Below are 24,185 nucleotides of genomic sequence, written 5' to 3'. Positions count from 1 at the left end.
AAGGCTACTCACATGCAAAGACCACTACTCTGACATAACTCATCATAGATGAGTCGGGTGCAGGTGACAGTGGTGAATGCTGCATTCTAGGTTGTATCCTCATATACATCCACCACCTTGTCCCCAGACTACCAGCACACATCCATATGTGGTACGACATAGTATAGTAGACCACCAGATAACCTTCTAGTGGTGGACTGTACCTAGGCCTACATCAACTGTCCAAAGTACCCATGTACTAACACAGCTGCATAATGTGTTATGCAATGCAATAATACCACTGTTTGTAACCAGGTCAGTTGTGCACATACCAGGTCCCGCAGATGTTGTCAGCATTAACACAGTCAACTGTTGCTGTACACCAGTAAACAACACCCTCATGGTTGTATATGACCTAACTGTACCTGCCCTAGATATGTACATCCCACTCTCATACAACATAAATGACATTACCATAGCTTTTGTTATCCTTTCTACATACAGGTGGCTACATTCATTACACACATGCCCATGGCAGATAGCATGCTAACAGTATATGAGTTTTGATATCTATGTTAACAGAGGAAATATTCCCTCTCTACTGGTCACCCATGACACCTATCATATCATACAACAACCCATGTGGCATGTATGTCATTAGACATGTCCACCTAATGCAATGCCTGCAAACATACCCAAATAACAGGATCATAGGACCTACACAAGGCCTGTATTGACAGACTCAGGGAAATCCAGCTCTACTCTGTATGTTCCAGAGTAGTCACAGATGATATGTCCATGACATGTAGAGCCATGTGTGCCCACACCTCCTACATATACTCCATGTCAACAATTGCAAGCCATGCATGTTGTGTGCTGTCTGGGCATTAGCCTTAGCACCACAATAGCCAGTATGTGCTGGGGTGAGATATTTACAAGCCACAGACCTCGCACATGCTTGAATGAGTGTATTGCCTAGCTCTAGCAGAGCACATTGCTGGCACTCTTCCAGTAGACATGAGGTGTGTGTGGCAAATATGATGTGCTCACTTTTGACCATTACAGTACCCTGGCTTTACCATGGAACTGTCAAGTAACAGTTTGTAGGAGCATGATATGCAATAATGCTGTGTGTGTTTTGCTGATATGTGCTGTTGTCATATATCTACACTTGGCTACTCAGTGAAGGTGGTTGTGTCCTACCAGTACATGAATACAACATCCATTATGGTGTAATGCTCGGCTATGTTTCACACATGGCGTGGGGAAGGTGTGGAATGTATACTCTTGACCTGCTAGTCTACTTACTGATGTAGACCGCATATGTGTACATGATGTTTGTTTAGATTCCATACGTGTGCAGTGTCTGATGTTTGAAGGTGACTGTTGTCTTAGTAACTCATACTGTTGCAATGCAGCCTCAACATTGCCAACTGTATATGGTGATATGCTCAAAGTACAGCAAGCTGTACATGAGGTATGGAAAGATGTTTGGACATGACTACTAAGTGGTGGGGCTACTTTGCAGATGAATGATCACTGAGGACAGCTCAGAGGTGTGTTACAACCATTCCTACAATACCCTAAGTTACTGCTAAGGTCTGGTTTTCTTAATTGAAGTGGAAGACAGACAATGTAGAATGCAGTAAGGGTGACACTGAAGGCAAACCTCTTGACCCCTGCAACAGTAATACCTCCCCTGTGCATATATTGTGCATATATCAGCACAGTTGGCAAAGGAAAGAGTCAGTATGCTTTGTAGTGAATGCGATAGTGCTGTACCTCTGTAATACCTATCATGAGATAGGCAGGTGTTTGATTCACAGGACTGGCACGTGTGGGTGTGTGTGTGTCCATATATGTCATGTATGGTTGGGAATACATCCCACATGTTTTTCACTCTCCTGAACACTGTTGTTGACATCAGTACAGAGTGAAGTGTAGAAAGAAAGGCATAGGCAGGTGGTTGAACCTCACACATGTCAAGTGTCTGTATGTGTGTGACATAGGTGTATATCTTTGTGAATGCCACAGTGTGTGTGTGTGTGTGTGTGTGTGTGTGTGTGTGTGTGTGTGTGTGTGTGTGTGTGTGTGTGTGTGTGTGTGTGTGTGTGTGTGTGTGTGTGTGTGTATGGCTGTCCGCTGTCCGGTCCGTGGAGTGAGGCTGTATTTTACCATAGTGAAATATTAATGCCCCCTCCCCCCATCTACTCAATGCAATCTAGTATCCCTGTTGATATCATCAATATTAGACGGGCGTCCTAACAGCCTGTTAACATGTACACCCTGGGGTGTGGCTTGTTGTTACATAGTCTACTGATAAACCCCCCTCCCCACATACACTCACTGCACTGTAGTATTCTTGTCGATGTCCTCTTAGGCCATTCCGATTACCTATTAAAGTGTAATCTCTGTGGCGCGTCTTGTAATTGCATAGTACTATAATGATGATTTGCGCATAGGCACGGGTTCTCATCCCAAGTGTGTGTGTGTGTGTGTGTGTGTGTGTGTGTGTGTGTGTGTGTGTGTGTGTGTGTATGTGTCAAAGTGTGTGTTACTGTGTCTGTAAATCCCTGAATGTGTGGTTGTGTCTGTGTTTGCATCCTGTCATGGCAGTGGGTATTACTGCTTCCCAATGAGAAGCCACAATTTCCACTGGCCTTTACCCTTGTCATCCACTACACCACTCTTTTACCTCCTCCCCACTCCAGGTAATTATACCTGTGATGTCACCCACTATGGATGTGATGGCTCTGAACACAGTAGCTTACTACATAACTATCATACTCTTGGATCATTAGAACAGTAAACATAATTGAAACATGGGAGATTATAACTGTAATGTGGAAGCTACAAAGTGCATGCAGGTATTGTCATACAGACCTGTGAGTAGTCATCATGTACATATGGGACACTAACCGCAAACACTGACATCCCCTGGCAGATGCAATTACACCTGAAAGAGGAAGGCAGAACATTAAGATCAACATGCTGTTAATGTTGTTACACATGATATATACTGTCAAACATACAAAATGCATTCTAAAACTGTAATACATGGTATGTCTGCTGCCTGTCAATACTACTCAACAATATTATTCTACAATTGTCTACCTCGTATGTTCACCCTGTTCATCAGACCATATGAGCATGTCCCTGCACTGATGGTGTGGATGACCGGGATGCGGCACAGGCATCATCATATGCACAGGGTGATAATGTTTGCCAGGGGCCTAGGCTGCACAATTGGATGACATCATGTGTGTGTGTTAGGGCCTGTGATATCATTGGGCATGTGTGGATGTTATGCGTGTGTGTGTTGAGGTGCCCTACATTTGTTTCTGGTGTGTGTGTGTGTGTGTGTGTGTGTGTGTGTGTGTGTGTGTGTGTGTGTGTGTGTGTGTATGCACGCACTCAGGTCTGGCATGTGGCTGGCCTACACAGGCATATTATTGACAGCTGCAGACTGCACAAGGCAGGTTCCACAGTTCACAGTGTCCGGCCATGGGCCACGTGACCTGCGCCTGCCAGGGGTTGCATGGGCAATACCAGGCAGAGGTCCAGATTGGGTACTATCTGATGACACATCTCCACTGGAACTGTGTCCCTGTTTGGACCATCCAGGACCACATGCACATGGTCTGCTGTGTCCTGGTGTGGACTGCACAGCACCAGCTGAATTGCTGTTGCTACCTCCACTATGGGAGTGGGCATGTGCAGTAGCATGTTCATGCAGACCTTCAACAGGTGATGTAGCTGACCTATGTCCATGTGCCAAACACCTCACTCTCACCAGATGTTCCAGCACAGACATTCCATGCTCGAGGATTGACATGCCATGGTCAAGGACTCCCACCATGTCACCCAATCATCTATCCAAAACATCTGCAAGATGATGGTGAGCATTTGCAATTGCCTGGATGTTGTCAGTTAATGAAAAGACAGCAGACCTCTGAAGCCTCAGACCTTCTCTGTTATGCCATTCAGCACATGCCTGTGCCTCTATTACAGCCTGAAACATGCATCTGGTGACTCCAGCTGATGTGTTTTGTCTCGCAGGGGCATGTTGGCCAGTGGTCCTCCTACGAACAGCACTGAGCACATGCCTGTGTGGAACATCACCAGTCAGTTGACTGAGATCATGGTGTGCAGGCACACCTTCCATAGTCTCCACACTTCCCTGTTCCATGCTACCACCTGCCAACTGCCCTTTCTCTATGGCCAGTGGTGATGGGGTATGTGTAGGCAGGGGAACTGTGTGCGAGGATGAGGGGGATACAGGTGGAATGGCACAGATTCAGCCCTTGACAACCCTGCATGTGCCTCAGTCATGCTTTCATCATCACTGCTAGAGTCTGTGGGGACACTAACATCAGGTGGACCGCAGGAGGGCAACGCACCTACATCAACACCTGTGAGAGGCAGACAAGAACTACACATTACAAGTTACACAACACAGACACACAGACACATGCTATGGCACCCAGTGGTATGCAACATGCAGGCAATATGACAGATGACATTCAGCTTAGACAATTATAGTGGTTGTTATCATAAATCCATGAGTTGCACACAACAGCATGCATGCATTATAGCAGATGGCATGCACCTTATACAATTATATTGGTGGTTAGCATACATACCTGTATTGCACCATTTGTGTTAGTAGTTTATGCCCCATACCTACAACACAATTCATGGACTATGCACCATTGCACCACACTGCCATGGTGTGTGCAACATACACCACATGTTAACAGACCATCGCTGACCTTTGTACATCTGCCACTGATGCTTTGTGTTGGCCACTGCCCCTATGTGTGAGGACATAAACAGAAGGGTATGTCAACTGAATACTATGTTTGCCTGAGCCCTAGCTTGCATATCTCCCCCAAAGCAGTGCATGTCTGTTCAACATTATTCCGCCTACCCCTGAGCTGAGTCTACACACATTGTGCATGTGGCTGTACACACATTTTTGACATGGCTGTCCCTACTTTGCAATGGTGCCACTGACCAACACAGGTTTACAGTACACTGGCCTGATGTGTGGCATATGATCTTGTCAATCACATGTAGTATGACATGTCTTCTGCTAATGTGTTGAATGACATGCATACATGTGTAACACAATGGTGTCCTATCCAATCTACAGTATGGTAATGGTGTCCCAATGCAGGGACATGATATACTAACATGACCCTTCAGCTGACGCAATGTTGTCTGTCCACCCTACAAATATGCAGTGACATACTGCACATTGAGCTGATGTGCATAGCCATTGCAGTGCATCATGTGGCTTCACTTTTGCTATACAGTGTGAGTTACTGACACAGTTCATAGCCATGACATACAATACATATCTAATGTGGAATGTATCCCATGTCACTGAGGTGTATACACACTAAACCCTAACGTGGAATGTGTGACACAGGTCACAGAAGGGTATACAGATGACAACCCTGCACATCTGCAGCCATATTACTGATGCCTTGCAACTATGCCCACACATGGCTAACTTAGCAGTACTCTATGTCCCACATGCCATCTGTGTACTTCACACACATGAGGATCAGGCATGACAGTGATGTCTGACACCAGCAAGGTAAATGCACTTTATCTGTGGCCTGATGTGGTTATATGTGTATGTTGTGCAACACATGTATGTATTTGGATACTCTATAGGTGAATGCTTTCATGTTGTGACACACTCAAGATGTTCAAGACATGTTATGTGGTGGTTTCATGTTATGCCTCCACAAGCTGTGCACAGGCCTGTATGATGTTTAGTGTTTCACATCTGCAATATCACCATTACACAAAGGCCATAGTTGTATTGTGTTGAGCTAATGTACAACAGGGTGTACACACACATGTACATCACTTCTACTGTGTGTGTTGCTTCATGTCTCTGGCCATCCACCATGACCATGTGTACACATGTTCTGTCCAATGGTTGTGATGGCCATCTATTTCACATGTCAGTGTTATCCCATATGACATACACCCATAGATGTCATATGCTCCACTGAAGACAAGATTATGCAGACAAAGGGTGGTATGTATGGGATGTGAGATATCATGTTTTGCAGGATAGTTGAGCAGTGTTGCAGTCAGCCCACTACATGTCATGGGCATGTCAGATAGCACATGACATTGTGTGACATTCATAGCAAGGGTATAATCCACAAGGGTGCATCCTGTGGGCTGGTCATACTCCAGCTCGAACACATTTAGAGTGTGTGCACACGTATGCTCTCTGTACAGTACTGTTTGTATTCCCAACATGTTTAATGCTGATCTGTAGTACCTGTCCCTACAGTGAACCACACATCCACCATTGTATTCACAGTTATCCACACATCTGGCAATGACAGTTTAGAAGGTTTAGTGTAGGTGTTTCATAAAGTCTTCAATTGTTTCATATGGGTAACCACTGTGATGCATTGCAGGTCTGACCCGTGTCTATTAACAGGACCCCCATACATTATGTGTATGTGTGTTATGGCAGATATCATGCAATTAATATGATCTGTGCATTATCAAGCCTGGTAAATAATAACAATCTCACCTGACACAGGCTGCTGTCGCTGAAAAATGCCAGAGGTACCTAAATAGGAGTGTCACAGCAGTAAGATCATTATCCACACCTGTGTGATAGCTATAGGGTGCAATGTCCATGTTAGCACATAAGCCAGTACAATACGCACATCTGTGCATACATAGAGTAGCAGACTATAGTATGTGGCATGTGTGCATACATGCCTTGCATATGATGTTACATTACATATTGTACAGTAACATATGTAATTATGTGAAATATAGTTGTGTTATATGTGCAGTACTGACTTACCAGGCAACTCCAGGCTCGGTGGTTGAGAGACTCTCACCTCCACAATACCAGCTAAAGCTTGTGGATGGAGGTCTGCAGGTGTCCCCAGGTTGGCCAATAGCTCTTCAGTACGTGTGAGTGGGGGCTGGGTGAGTGGCCCCCCACATATTCCCTGGCAATTGCATTAGCATGCTGTTTTGCCCATCTTATGAGGTCAGTACAGTATTGGCGCACCTGCTGATAGGTGCGATTGTGACCGCCAACATCATTTACCCTCCTGCGGAGTTCCTCCCACAGGGCATCTCACTGCTGTGCATCCTGTGGCACATGGTTGAAGAGTGTTAAATGGTTGTCGAGGAGGTATGGGATGAGGACCTCATCCTCCAAGCGGGTGTATGCAGGTAGCCTGCCACGTGGCATACCTGGAAGACATAATGATGGAGACAGGTCACAGTAACTCACAGAGAAGTACAGAAGTACAGCTGAACATACATGTGTATCACATTTATTAAAATTACAAATATGTCTTTGCAAATCTACATGACACTAACACCACTGACATGTTTAAGTCACACACATTTGACACTTACTGGTGATGTGATGTTATCACCATATATGTGTATGACATGTGATGACATTGCTCATACTCCATGTGGATGTTGTCTTGATGTGGGCATATCTGTTTGCCTGTACTGGTGACTTTACCTATCAGCACATGCCTGGATGTGCTCACATTAATGCAATAGACCTTAATGCTGTGTATATGTCATATATATAGTCATACACAGTCTTTAGGGATGTGACCTGTGACCCTGTAGACTTGCTTACAGAATGTTTTACATGTATATGTTTTGCCATATACATCTACATGGCACTGTACAGCTGTGTAGCATCCTGCCATGTATTGCCTGTGTTGCACATGTGAAACATATGGGACAATAGCTAGCCTGATGGTATTTGCAGGGATGAATATCAACTATAGCATGTATGGTCATAGTGAACTAGTAGGCTAAATGCCCTGGGCCATGTATGAGCCTAGGCAGAAAGGTTACCTAACTGTAACCAACAGACAGGTAAGTTTCAGTGGCCAGTTCAAGAGGTGCCACAGAACTGATCCACAAGGTTACTGATATATTTGGCATGCGGTCATCACACCATGTCACAGAAAGGAGCGATGTGCAGCTTTGCTGGACAGGGATGCATAGTATGGCAGGAGTATGTAAAGTGTATGGGACAGAGATCTGTCAGGCATGTTGTGATCCTTGTACTAGAAAGGTGGATGTCCATGAAGTATGTGTTTATTTGGAATCAGGATGTGTTAAGTGTAGCATGTCCAACATCTCTGGGTTGGACATGGCTTTATTCAGGGTAGGCTGCATGCTACATAGTGGAGCTAGGGATTGGGAAGGGCAGTGTAGGCCATCTACACATGAGCAATAACCTTTAAAGGAAATATGTGAGCTAGTATGGGTCACATGAGTGTTGAGTATGGCTGAACAATTATCTCTATATTCATGGATGGCACCCTGACATGATTAGGTGTGCCACATATGACTACCTGACTGGTGTGGTGAAGTAACTATCAAAGGAAAGACTGCTGTTCAGCTGTATCCCATACACACACAGTTGCCATTATGTTGACTGCTGCCTAGGTGGTAGTTCATGGGTACAGGTTTTTTAACATAGGGGATGACAATGCAATACTTAGCTGTCAGATTGTGGCCATACGTCACACACCACACACCTGACACACAAAAGCCCTTCTGTATGTTGAACGCAGCACACAACTATTGCTCCTAGTTCATAGTCATTTGCAAACATCAATAGGCAAATGCTTTCTGTGTTAGTCTGTGTGGTATAGATAACAAAGAGGGGGAGTACGAGGAATGAACCCTGTATTACTGTGGCTGGCACTGGTTTGATGTGCATGCTTTAGTCAGACACCTTCTGTAGTGTTGGTTCTGCCAGCAGTCCAGTTGCCAACCACTCCTGTGACATAGAAATATACACCTAGTTTAATGAGTGTAGCTGGAACACAGTATGGGTGATGGTGTCCTAAGACCTGGCAAGGTCATGATATGCTGTGTGAATCAGCCTTACTATCATCTACATCTGTACTGAATACATTAAATAAGTTGATCACGGTTCATGGCCTTACAGACCAGACTCAGCAGGGTAGTAGTGCACTATTTCCCATTATCAATGGTGTCTCCCTTTTTGTGGGGTGTGATAACTGTTGCTGTGCACCATTCAGTGTGCACACAGCCTGACATGGAGCTATGATTGAACATGATGTGTATGTGAAGAGCTGATTATTCTTACATTTATGTAGGATACACCCTGGGATGTTGACAGGTTCCATGAAAGCTGTATGTATGGCTTTAGAGAGTGCAGCTTGTACCTGCATAGTTGTTATTACAGGGGCTCTGTAGTGTACATGGATATATAACTATGTGTACCTGTTGGGGAGGTGGGAGTGGGTTTGGGTTCTCCAAGACCCTATCTGGATGAACAGGTGCTATTTTTGTAGGTGCAGTACTTCCCATGCCATAGTGCTGTGCAACACGGCATGTCTTGTTGTTGACATTACGATTAATGACACAGCTATAGGATGCTCTGTGGTGGCCTCATAATATGTGGCTGATTAGTTTCACAGTAGCTTTGTGTGATTTTATATGGAGTATCTGCATCTTACTGAGGCTGACCAGGGTCACCTACACTCATGTGTGTTCACTCTTGCAACATTTACTACCTTCTGTTGTACAGTTTAAAGCATGGTACCACCAGTTTGCCTTCTTATTTGTGTTTGGTTGAATCTTGGTTCTGTTTCAATGGCACAATCACTGCATGTATGTGACTGCTTAAGGTTCATTTGTATAGGATTCAGCATTTGCACATGTATTGTCCATCTTCATGGGTGTCATGACAGTCACCACTTTGCTCTTAGGAAGCATAACATTGGCTTTGGAGACTGACTATGTGTAGCATACTGTTAGCCCTGTTTGTGTGACTATTGTGATCCAGGTCATTGGGGGTTGATGGAATACAACATACATTTAACCCAGGATATGGTACATTAGGAGTCTTCCCAGTTCATAATGGAATAGTTGAGAGTAGCCATTATTATGGTTTTCTGTCTCAAACCTAATCTTTCCCATTATAGCACATTATGACAGTTGGGAAATCTGGAGCATGGTGGGTGATCTGTCGCAAGGTGCAATTTGAATTCCGCTTTGGCACAAAGTTAGTTGCTCGGCATAATGCATCTGAAGTTATGCAAGTGCAACTAGTGGGGGGGGTGTACATATTCTTCAGGAATATGGACAGATCTGCAGCCCGTGTGTTCCAATAAAGGATAATGGGCAAGAGGTATGTGTTATAACATGGTCATGCAGGTGTGCTCTCTGGAGCATTGAAACATGTCTCGGCCACTGCACAGATATGTTCTCCATGTTAGGGATTGACATATGTGAGTCCATATAGTGTTTCTGACATGTATCATTGAGTAGCGAGACACCCAGTTTATTGCTTGGCTGTCCCTGTAACAGCAATGGACCTTCACTTGAACTGTGCATGATGAAGGCACTATATGGGAAGCATGAGCACTAGCCAGTATCCAGATTCCCAGGGGTGACAGGTGCAAGCCCTGTCTGGCAAAGCATCATGGTCTGTCAACCATGTTATCCCAGGCAGACAGATACTGGACACCATTTGACTTGCACCACTACATTAGACAATTGTAGAATACAATCCTTTTGTCCCTGTACTGCAGTATCATTCTGGCCAATGGCAGAATGCTACCCAGGCCTTGGGACATACCTGCATGGGCTACAAGACCTAACAGTCCATACATGTGTTTCCATGCAGTCCAGGCTACTGCATCACAGGTTCTGCACAACAACATGGAATATGCCAGAGCCATGTGTTTAGGTCAGCAGGTGGTCTGAGTGTATGGGTTTGTGGCTAATCATGGCAGACAGGCAGCTGACAGTATGCATGCCCTCGTATAGGTTGGTGTGTAACATAGTGCTAGAGTTTGTATTCACAAATGAGTACTGTTGGGCATGTTTCTGGCCACGTGTTCTGAGGTGTGGCACAATTATGCAAACTATGTCATACAGTTTGTGTATTTTGTTGTCTGTCTATTCCAGCTTGAGAGGTCACTTCTTTGGCCAGATACTTAGAAGCATATGTGAATGTGTATGATTTTTGGTAGTGTGTGTGGGTGTCCTTACTGTGTTCTAGTAAGCGTATGTGTTGGTTGTGATGCTGAGATGCATGTGTTAACCTACACCTCATGACTGTCCAGTCCAGTCATGGCCATAGACTGGACTGCCTTCCAGCTTACCCCTGTAGCTACATCCCATACAATGTGTGGGGTGTGGTGTTAGGTGTGTTTGGCAGTGTACATGGCATAGAGATTACATTCCTCCAGGATGGCCACATACACAAAGCTGACATTAGTAAACACCAGTAGTTGACTAGTGGACATGCCTGTATGAGCATTCAGTACTACAAGAACCAAGTACTCTATTTAGTTTACTTATTGTTTATGAAGATGTGTTGGACAGTGATACACACATGTAACTATTTGTGTTATGGACGTGACAACACTGGCTATTACGGAAACATTGTAGCTACCTTTAGCAGCAATCCTCCTCTGAGGAGCACATTACATCCTGATAGTTGATTACAGACGATGCAAGTGTCTACAGGTCTGTTTTCTTTTCTGGGTATATACTCACATATCCATCAGGACCATGAGCTCTGTTGGGCATACACCCACTCCCCAAACAGAGTCATGTCTCAATAGACTCTGATGCCACTGTCAACATGATCAGGATATAATCAGACAGTGTAAGCCATCATCTATTAAGCAGCTATTACACATGGGCAGCAGTCTCCTACATCTTATACTCCTGCTGCAGATGTTACACTGGAGTTTAAGATGATATGCAACCTGTTTCATTACCAGCACTGTGCACTACCTTACATACAGTATGTGCAAGTGGCTGTTAGGTTGGCAATGAGAGGTTAGGCTACACAAACATGGTAGTTCAACCAGTGTGTCTCTACTCTCAATATCCACTCTATGTAGGTGTGCACATAGCCATTTGGCCCAGCCCTGTAACAAGGGTCACTACAATTTTGCATAACATGTACACATGCACAGCTATTATTGCTTGCAAATGATACTAGAGAGGTCCAGCCCTGTAACAAGGGTCACTACACATTTGTATATCATGTACACATGCACAGCTGTTATTGTTTGCAAAGGATACTAGAGAGGTGGATATTACATGTGTTATGTGCATGGATAGTTACCTAGCTCTTCAAATTATCTTTGCTTCTTTGCTATCATGCTGCTAAACTATCAGATGACTACAAGTGATATGTATCCTGTTATTGAGTATTGTAATTGCCAATAGACATAACTACTGTTTGCATAACATAACAGAAATGCTGTGTAGAATGGAATACAGATCTGCCTAAAATACTGTACATTACACAGTTACTGGCACAATATCCCACAATGCAAACCATATTTGCACAGTAAGCCCACCTTTGACATGTTCATCTTACTTATACACCCATACATTTGTCTACTGTTACAATATATCGACATATACTATCCCCTGTTATAGCACATACTTGTTGGACCACCCCTGACACTGACAGTGGCTGGAAGCAAATTGATGAGTTCCAAGCCCATATCATCCCTTGTGGTGTATGAGGAGTTTGCCTTGTGACCTACAGCAGTACACACATAGAATACTACAAGCATTATTACTGCTCAAAAATACATCACTACAAGATAGCTATTTCCACTATATGCATTGATTACACTGTAATTCTTACAGTACAGGTACTACATGCACAGACATACTACATGTGATGCATACCTTCTTAGTAATTGGAGGGGTTATTGACTAGTATAATACTCGCTTTTGGTTTGTCTTTCAGTGTTTTGTACTGTTCTACAGGTAGATACAGATGGTTTGAATGTGTGACAAGACAACCTTTTATAGTTACAGATCAGTAACATGTGCTATCCTGATAACCAATTGGTGTTCCTAAGTAGCTAATTACATGCACATCAGCTGCGATGCTACTGCCTTAGACAATACCATGGCAACAGTGGAGTATAACTGAGTACTCCACTTGGGCGTTGTCCCTTTGCCTTACTTGTGAGAAATACAGCCTGGAAGTGTTGTTTGAAATCTATTGCAACAGCTGTATGGAGGCAAATAGTAATATTTTGTGTGTAATGCCTAGAGGATTTGGTCTAAATGTGAGTACTGCTGTTATATTTCTGAACATTGCTACTTGTGCAGGGTTTGTCTGTACCTAATACTTCTGCATATGTTTCAGTCTGGCCAGGATGTTTGACCAGCTCAAGGCGGCATAGCTATGCATATAATGTTAGGGGGTTTACAGTGTGCTTACTAGACATCTTTAGTTTGGTGTTAATGTGTATCATACTGTTCTGATAATCAGTACTCGGTAACACTTCCTGGTGTACGAAACTTTCAACCCTCTGAAACGGGATTAGTAAATACAAACCCTGTAACATCAGCAGCTGTTCAATTGTATAACAGCAACTATTTCACACAGGGCCATATTAGTGTGTCTGTGTCCAGGTATGTTAAGGTTTCAGCAGATGTTGTACAGTAGTTGAATAATTGGTTATGGATTGACAGTATGTATTGATGTAATTATTTTGGGTGTGGGGGAGATGTTGGTGGGTGTGCATAGCAGATGCAGGTGTGCAGAAACCCCTTTTATACAATTTCTATATGTGTATAGGTTTTCTTTCCCTATTGAAAACCTATCCCTTAGTGGCCTAATACTATCGTAATTGCAGGCTGATTCATTAAGGTGCTGTTAAATGCTTACTGTATAGCATGCAGGTACTGTTAGTCCTTGAATCCTTTTGGCAATACATCGGAATGTAATACAGTTTTGCTAAATGAAAGCTGTCAGTGTATTTCTGTCATGGATATTTATAGTAATTGCAGTTGTGTTGGTGACTGTGTCCATAGTACATATTTGAGATAGTGTAATGGCATATACTCTTTATATGTTCATATTGTTTGGGGCGGGGGGACGGAATGTGTGATTGCTATGGTCCACGTTATACACAGATATGAACACTTCGGATGCTGTCTACACACATGTATGTATGTGTGTGTGTGTGTATATATATATATATATATATATATATATATATATATATATATATATATATATATATATATCATCGAGACCATATCGTCGAAAACTCATTTCATTGAAAACTCATATCATCAAATCTCAAATCATTGAAAACTATAAAGCAACTAAAAATTACATGCCAGACACTGTTTACTACGTTTATGCAGGGGGGACAAGCCCCCCTGCTCCCCCCCAACCCCATAATTATATATTCCAACTCCAAGGTCGCACTACAGTGGGGTAAGGAAATTACCTTTTTCCCCCACTGCAGTGCGACCTTGGATTTGTTATATTTATTTATGGGAGGTGTGGGGGCTGCAGGGGGCTTGCCCCCATGCATATACGTAGTAAAAACTTTGTGAAATGTAATTTCTAGTTGCTTTATAGTTTTCAATGATTTGAGATTCGATGATGTGAGTTTTCGACGAAATGGTTTTTCGATGATTTGGCCTCGATGATTTGAAATTCGATGAAATGATAATTCGATGATATGAAGTGGAAACATATATATATATATATATATATATATATATATATATATATATATATTGTATATGTGTATATGTATATAGATATATATTATTACATACGTTTATCTGTACCTTCATAGATGTGTAGATGTTTTTAACCTATCTATGTATCTACATATATATGTTGATCTGTATATATCGACATGTCTATGTATCTCTCTCTCTCTCTCTCTCTATATATATATATATATATATATATATATATATATATATGAGCATACATCTTTCATTGGGTACATGGCAGGTTGTCCTACTTCAACACGTTCCTCCCTTTTGTGTTTTAACCTGTCTGCATACACAACTGCCATAAGTACATCTCAAGTAGTTTAGTGGTAGGTTACTCTCAGGATGGAGCACGTGGTTGTGGGTTCTAATCCTAAAAGGTGTTATTATTTTACCTCTCAGAGTAGGCACTGGTAGGGAAAGTGTGAATAACGTACATTTAAGCAATTGTAAGCAGGTTTACCTGTGGTCTTGGCAATGTTAAGCAAAGGTTAAACCTGTGAAGTGCTTCTCCATTTAACCGTGTTTAAGCGCCACTTACTGTCATGCAAACCCGCTTACAACTGCTTAAAAGTGCTTTATTCCACCTGTATCCAACAGCACTTATCCTGGCCCTCAAAATAACTTAACAGCCCTTGAGCCAGGGACCTTGAACACCACAGTCACTGACTTTACCACTAAGGCATCTGAGACATGTACAAATGTTATGGTGTTTAGAATATACATTTCACTATAGACATTCCTCACTACTGAAAACAAATGTGACAGTCAGTTGGTGTACATATGTCTGATGCATGTTAATGTTCATATGTTTGTGAAATTAGGTGTTGCAATGTGACATGAAAGGGTGTATTATGAATGAGAAACTTTTTTGTTTTGTGTCCTTTTTATATTGTCCACATACTCCATGTATACCCCTCCAGTTAACTTATTGAACATCCGACCCAGGCTCTCCTTGATGCATGATTTCATTACCCATCATTCCTCCACCACCCCAATCTTCACATACACAACACCCATCCCTTCTATGGTGAATTAGGATAATATTAATAGTTATAATACCAGAGCTGCATTTGTTTTGTGTACACTTCAATTCCTTTGGATTGCTTCTGTGTCACGAAATGTGCTCATAGATGTTTATATATGTGGCTATTAATGTAACTGTGTATATATATATATATATATATATATATATATATATATATATATATATATATATATAGCTTTATATCTATGTGCCAACATCACTGACATGCACATATATATATATATATATATATATATATATATATATATATATATATATATATCGTATTAATTTGTAACAGTTATACATATGTAGACTTGTTATGTGTTGGTTCCCAAACTACAGTACATTACAATGTACTGTACATATGTACGCAAAGTGACTGTCCCATTTGTGGTCATTACAGTGGAATGCATATGGTATAAGGTGCATTCTAAAGACCCTGAAGCGTGTATACGCTTCAGATGGCTTAGTGGTAAGTCCCATGACTATAGTGTGCATGGTCCAGGGTTCAACACCTGCACTGCTTTAAAAATGTTTTTTACTCCAGAATAAGGCTCATTTAAGCAGTTGTAAGCATGTTTAAAAGTGTTTATGTGGCATTATAGCAGTGATTAAACACAATTAAACAAACTTTGTATTGTATGATCTGTGCGCGCAAACACGGCCACATCAGCTAACTACTCAGGATATATACATTTCAGTGAAGTAACATCTCACTATGTGCTTACATAACATTACATTCTCTGTTGACTTTACTCTCCAGCACACATGGGTTTATATGGGTATTTCAAATGTTTATTATACAGACAATTACTACCTATATATGCAAGCTGTGGTTAAGGTTTACTTTTTAACATGATAAACATCCCTGACTTTACTGGGATTGGGACCTCGAATGTACAGACACTGTGAAGATGCTGTAACCATTACACTATTGACATTAACGTTGTTTCTGCCTATTTCCTATTTAGATGATTTCTATGTGTAAGCTAGGCTAAGCAAAGGGCAGAGGCACCCAAACCCACTGAGCTTCACTTACTCTTGAAATAACAACATATAACAAATGTAATGTGAGACAATATATTGCATTCCTAACTATATTAGGCCTAGCCCCTCACGGACACACTTCAAGGGAAACCTTGTTGTATGAATGGATAATAGAATATACACCCCTGGGATCATGTGTTCCAGAACCATTCAGCCAGGGGGTGGGGAGCCCATCCAGTTTGATATCTGCAAGACCTGTTGGGGAAATTGAAAGGTGTTGAATTGTCACATTGACATGCCATCTGTAGGTCCCTAAGTGCCCCTATCACCCTCCACCACCCCAGTCTTCAACAGCTTCCGACAACTTTGCCTGGAATTGCTTCATTGGCTATGCTTGACATAGGCGTAGTTACTTCATCAATGGTGCGGAGAAAGCCAACACACTGTAGCTATACTTCTAATTGCCCTTGGGCAGATAGGTAGTATGCTATCTGTGAACCTGTAAAGTGCAGGCCATCACAGCCATGATATGTGAATAAACAGACTTTCAGATCACAATATACAGTGAGAAATCACCATGTAGTCAGGAAACAGTTAAGTACAGCAAGAACATACAGAACACAGATACGTAATCACTCCATAAGCCTATCTTGGAAGCTAGAAAACATGTATAAGTTTAAGGCTTTCTATTGCTTACCAGTAGGTTACCTACAGGAGAGATGAGAAACAAGCACAGATGGGAAACATGCATGCAACAATACCATACCGGCTTATGTGTCAGCCTTAGGCTTTGAAATACTAGCCAGGGCTATTGGCGCCCCATGGTGCATTTTTTAGGAGACTCTCAAAGGTGAATACCAACTCCATAAACAGCACAATAGCAGAATCAATGAGGGTTATGATACTAAACACCAGGGGTTGTGATCACAACATGCATGCACTCAAAACACTCCTCAGGATGGACAACGTCAACATCTGTGCAGTAACTGAGACTTGTTTTAAGGCTTTTGAGAGCACACCAGCACTACCAGACTACAACCCATACCACACATTTCGCCACCGAACATGGACTGACACAGACATGGAGGGGGTGTATCCATGTTCATCAGGGATACCTACACCTCCAAGTTAGTGATGCAGCATGATACCTCTGAGATCATCCATGTGCAGCTAACATCAGCCACAACTGCGATGTAAACTGTGGCCTGCTACAGATCACCCTCCATGACCCAGAACCATCACTCCACCTACCTGGAGACAGTGGAGGACATGACAGTCCTACCACACCCTGGCATTGGTCGATGTCAACTACCCTACCATTAACTAGGAAATGTACTCAAGTACTCACTTCCAGGCCCAGAGCTTCGTGGAATTTATCACCTCATATGCCCTGTATCGGGTGGTAACCTCCCTAACGAGGGGTGGAACCCTACTAGAAGTGGTCATCACCAACATGGGTGACAGGTGCACCACAGCAGAGGTTAACCGGTCACTGGTTAGATCTGATCATAAACTATTCACTGTTTCCACACCCAAACATCTCCCCCACCCATGGAAACCACAGTGTATACCTTTCCTACAGCTAAATTTACACTACTAGAGACAGGGGTGGGGGTTTCACAGCCCCAAGCTAAGCTAAGGAGAAACACTGCTGAAGATACAGACAAATTTACAAATGCAATCTATAAGCACCTACATGGATGTATGGCTCGTGCCATCACTGGTAAACCAAGACTCACTCCTCCTAGACAAGGACACCAGTCTGGTGGACCCCTGCAATAAACAGGCTATAAAGCAGAAGTAGGGCAGTATTTCAGACAAACAGCAAATCCCACAAAGGGCAGACATCCATGACCACTATTAGTATTATACGTAGGTCCCTCATGAAATCATCCAAGGCTAACATCAACAGGAATGTACGCAAGGATTCAAAAGATAACCACAAAGCCTTCTTTGGCTATGTCAAGGATCTAAGTAGTGATACACAGATTTGCACTGTGCCATTGAAATATAGCACAAAATATGCTGACCCTACTGATATTGCCAGCATCCTTGCAGATGCATTCAGTGCATACTTCACCCCCTAAAGAGCCCACAGAACTACCTGAAAGGTACAGTATCCCACACATCAGAGACACACAGGTGGAAATGGCCCTCTCTAACAGCAGATCACAGCATCAATGGAAGCAGATGTTGTCCCAGACTGCATCTTGCAAACAGTACAAGACAACTTGAATCCCCATCTAATTAATCTTTTCAACCTCAACCACTCCACAGGCCACATGCCCATACAATGGCACATGGCAACGGTTATTCCACACCACCAAGGTGGAATCACAACTGACCATGGTAACTACCACCCCATAAGCCTGACTAGCCTGGTCTGCAATGGTATGGAGCGCATCCTCATGGCACTCATTAACAAAGACATTGGTAACCTCCAAACACGTGACCCAACTCAGGTCAGCTTGGCTGAGTGCAGTTCATGCTTACTGAACCTGTTAGACGTTCTCTGCTAGTCAACACAGCCATGCCATCAAGACGTTAGATGAGGTGAGAGGTGGTTCACACATACTACCTGGACCTCGCCAAGGCTTTTGACACCATGCCCCACTCAGGTATTATTTATAAACACACCAGCCTGTACATATATCCATACAACACAGGTTGGGTTGCCAACGGGCTTACACACAGAACCCACATGGTACAACTAGCGGTCTCCAGGTCCAGCTCTTGACCAGTCATGATTGGTGTCCCACAGGACTCAGTCCTGGGAGCCCTACTGTTTGGCATATACTTCTCAGAGGTACAGGCAAACACAGGTGGACTAGGGCAGACCATGTTTGGCATTGACTGCAAACTGGGAGTCATAATTGACAGTACAGCTGACACAGACATCCCTCAAGGGGCCTCATAGAGACCGACATAGGGTTTCAAAGTCATGGCCTCCAGCTAAGTGCCACTAACTGCATGGTCATTCCATTGTGGAATATTAAGCACCCACATATTAACACATAAGTGGCAGCCACTTTAATACAGACGAGGTAATGGGGTATCTGGGGACTAAGGTAGATAGTGATCTCTCCTTAGACAATCATATCTCCAAAGTAGTTAGGACATCCTTCTATGTAGGCCATCTAATTACTAAAGGGTTCCCATCTAGACATACTGAGATTATAGTGCACCTTTACTCATCACTCATCAGTCCCATCATAGGGTATAATAACCCATTTGGGATGTACCTCAGAAGACACTTCCAACAGCTGGAAGGTCCAGGAATGTGCCTCGCTAATGAGATTACTGACCTCAATCATATGCCCTATGCAGCCAGACTGAATAAACTCCTGCTTTACTCAGTGGCATCACGTTTACTCAGATATGATCTCTGCTAGTCAACACAGCCATGTCGAACTCAGGCGTAATGGTTATGCTCCAGCTATGGGAATCCATGTCACAGTGAGCCACACTCTGTAGTGAGCTGAACCTTGTCACAACAATAACTGGAGGGACAGATTCCTGTCACAGACACACCCCATACTTTGGAACAACATCTCTAATTACATTATACAGAGCCCCTCACTAACACTCTTCAAGTGAAACCTTGAAGAGTGGATGGGGAACAGTGGATATACCCCAGGGATCCCGCCATTGGCTCTGCTCCAAAGAGGGACAGTTAATGAATCAATGGGGTGGCAAAAGCTGACACATTTTGGCTAGGCTTATGAATGGCCTCTGGCAGTTGGCCAGGTACCTACCTATGAGCCTATACATACAGTATCAGCACATGCTGATAGCTTAATTTTCTTTTCAGGTGTTGACTTACCTTGTGCCAATGGCAGTTGTGAGTGCAATAGTTAAGGGCTGCCTATGTTGGATGCACACAGTAGACTGCCTATACATGACAATTTACAGGTAGTCATGTGTGTGTGCCATCTATGTTTACTGTGTGTGCAGGTGGAGAAAGGTGTCAGTCCCTAGATGCCTACACTGTCAGTGTGTGTGCTATATGTTCCCTCCTTGCCAAGGCATGGGCATTCTGGGCACACCTCCATCTGCCTACTGGGGCTGGCTCAGGGTGTTTATGGTCTGAGTACCTCTGTGCCTGTGGGGCCCTTGGCAGTGATGGTGGGCTGTGAGGACCTTCACCATTCTGACCCTGCTGCAGCTCTTTCCACAGGATCATATTGTGTAGCATGGCACATACTATGAAGATGTGGGAACACGTGCCTGTAGAGTACTGCAAGGCTCCAACAGATATCTCCAAGCAATGGAACCATGATTTCAGCATCCCAAACACACACTGGATGATGATTCTGGTTTGTGTGTGTGCCTCATTATGGCGTTCCTGCATGGGTGTGTTTGCATTTCTGATGGGAGTCATCATCCACAGTTCCAGTGCATAGCCAGCATCCCCCACCAGGTGGCCATTTGGGATGTCCCCCCTAATACCTGATACAGCTGTGAGGCATGCCAGATGTGGGAGTCGTGATAGCTTCCAGGGCTGCCAGCACACACATCCATGATAATGCCCTGGGCATTACACATGACCTGGCAGTTGGAGGGTACCCTTATGTTTATGAAGCACCAACCCTGCTCAGCAGGTGGTGACTTGATGTGTATGTGCAGCAGCCTATTGCACCCAGTACCGTTGGGTATTATGCCACATGGTGAAAGAGATGCATATTGCTGGCCAACTCCTCCTGCTTTTGGGGGAAGTATATGTGCTCATTGGCATGTGTAAACATGGCATCCAGGAACTGGTGTAGTACCCTGGATGCTGATGCTGTGAGATACCCATGATATTCCCAGTTGGTCTTAGAAAGGTACCTGTAGCTAGTATTCTCAGGCTTACACATAATTTCGTACTCACTGGAATGTGTTCCCTTCTGTTTATTCTGGCTCTGAGGCGTGGCCAGCACAGTTCCACAAGCTGCTGGAGGATGGCCCTGTCCACCCTGTAATGCTCTACTATCTCCAGATCATGTAGCCCCTGGTAGGTTACCCTGGGTTTGAACACTCTCCTCCTCCTCTGGTGCCTGAGGTGGTCGTGTGCATCATCCTCCACACCACCTTCAGTCTCCAACACATGCTGGTGGATCAAAGCTATTGCAGCCCCTAACATGTACATACTAAAAGTTCCCTGTCTGTATGCACCACTGGTGCAGAGTGTATGGGAATACACAAATGTGTGTGAGTTGCTTTCACACTTTATACTATTGTGCTATGGATGCTGCTGATGTCATTGGGTGTGTATGAGCTATTTCAGCTGCAGAGTATCTTAGTTATGGGTTTTACAATGAGTACTGCAAGTGTGGGGCCTTTACTGTGGAGTTATGCTTGCCTGCCATGATTAATCTGTTCCCTTTAATTCACTTTTAAACCTGGATCCTCTCCCATTATCAGGCATGTATCCACCTGCCGTCTTTCTTGTTTTGTACTTTCCCTACCCAGACATGGCAAAATGTGTCTTGTAGCTGATATACTGCAAATCGGCTTTGTTCTGCTTTCACACTTTACTGTTTTCTTTGCAGTACTGCCCCTCCCCTTTCCTGTTCTGCAGGTAGCTGCTTGGAGCCTTGTTAGCTGTTGTCAATGACCCACTGTAGGCTACTAGGTGTTAATTAGTCATTTGTAGTCCAATTTCCCTGCTGCAGCATTTCCTTATTTCTTTCCTATATCCTTCTTGTTTCAGCTGCAGTGCGCACCGGGCAAACCCGTTTATCGGGTTTACATGCATTTTCATCTCCGTTCACATGCATACTCAGTTACCTTGTGTACTCTCAGCTAAGCAAAGCTATGGCCATTTCAACACACCCCTATCCTGCAGCTTTGCCTAGCTAGGGGCAAACCAGTTTAGTAATGTTCCAATGGGCTTAGAGCAATGGTGACACACCCCTCTCTTGATGTCATCTTTATCTAAAGGGCACACCTCGGTGTTATAATGCTATGCTGTGAGGTGCATTCTTACACCAGCGGGGAATCTGCATGATTCACTATTACACCTCCCATTTGCATGGCATTGCCTACTAATTCCTAGCTACTGCACATAACACTGTCACAGCCCCTTAACAACCCTTGCGCCATAGTATGGTGTAGCATGCCTGCCATTGACTTTTATGGGGAAATCATGATATGTGTTACATTGCAGTTTTATTCTATATTTTTATATTTTCCTTGCAATTCCCCTTTGCACACCGCTGCCCTGCACTTCCACGTCACGATAGTGCGACTATATATATTAAATGCTAATTTTATATTTTGTACATTTTTTTTATGCCAATGGCTATATATTTAGCCATTGGCATATATTAACAATATAATACCTGTGTTTGGTCAGCTGTCATGGCTCCAATTTTGTGTTTGCAAAAATGTAAACCGCTTTTTACGGTTTACATTTCTGCATGCTTACACTATGCCTGCACCACTTCCTGGATTGCGACATACCTTCATTTGCATGCTACACTGCTGCACATGGGGTAATTAGCATACAGGGCCAGGGAGCTGTGCGGCATAGCATACGCAGGTAGTGCACATGGGAACGGCTCATACCTGGATCACTCGGAGGCCATATTTGGTGTTGGAACACTGACCCTACGCCTGCACCTGGCGCAAGCTTCATGAATCCCGGGAATAAACTTTCTTTCTTTCCAGATACATTTAATAGTCCAATAATTGTTGGTTATGTAGTGGCAATATGAAGCACTGATTATGAACCAGGCAATTATGAACCAGGCAATGATATCTGCAAGACCTGTTGGGGAAATTGAAAGGTGTTGAATTGTCACATTGACATGCCCTCTGTAGGTCCCTAAGTGCCCCTATCACCCTCCACCACCCCAGTCTTCAACAGCTTCCGACAACTTTGCCTGGAATTGCTTCATTGGCTATGCTTGACATAGGCGTAGTTACTTCATCAATGGTGCGGAGAAAGCCAACACACTGTAGCTATACTTCTAATTGCCCTTGGGCAGATAGGTAGTATGCTATCTGTGAACCTGTAAAGTGCAGGCCATCACAGCCATGATATGTGAATAAACAGACTTTCAGATCACAATATACAGTGAGAAATCACCATGTAGTCAGGAAACAGTTAAGTACAGCAAGAACATACAGAACACAGATACGTAATCACTCCATAAGCCTATCTTGGAAGCTAGAAAACATGTATAAGTTTAAGGCTTTCTATTGCTTACTAGTAGGTTACCTACAGGAGAGATGAGAAACAAGCACAGATGGGAAACATGCATGCAACAATACCATACCGGCTTATGTGTCAGCCTTAGGCTTTGAAATACTAGCCAGGGCTTTTGGCGCCCCATGGTGCATTTTTTAGGAGACTCTCAAAGGTGAATACCAACTCCATAAACAGCACAATAGCAGAATCAATGAGGGTTATGATACTAAACACCAGGGGTTGTGATCACAACATGCATGCACTCAAAACACTCCTCAGGATGGACAACGTCAACATCTGTGCAGTAACTGAGACTTGTTTTAAGGCTTTTGAGAGCACACCAGCACTACCAGACTACAACCCATACCACACATTTCGGCCACCGAACATGGACTGACACAGACATGGAGGGGGTGTATCCATGTTCATCAGGGA

Source organism: Protopterus annectens, chromosome 7.part0, assembly GCF_019279795.1.
Source record: "Protopterus annectens isolate FY-2018-M chromosome 7.part0, PAN1.0, whole genome shotgun sequence".
Classification (NCBI taxonomy): Eukaryota; Metazoa; Chordata; order Ceratodontiformes; family Protopteridae; genus Protopterus; species Protopterus annectens.
The sequence above is the reverse complement of the archived record's forward strand: the minus strand, read 5'-3'. Positions refer to the sequence as shown.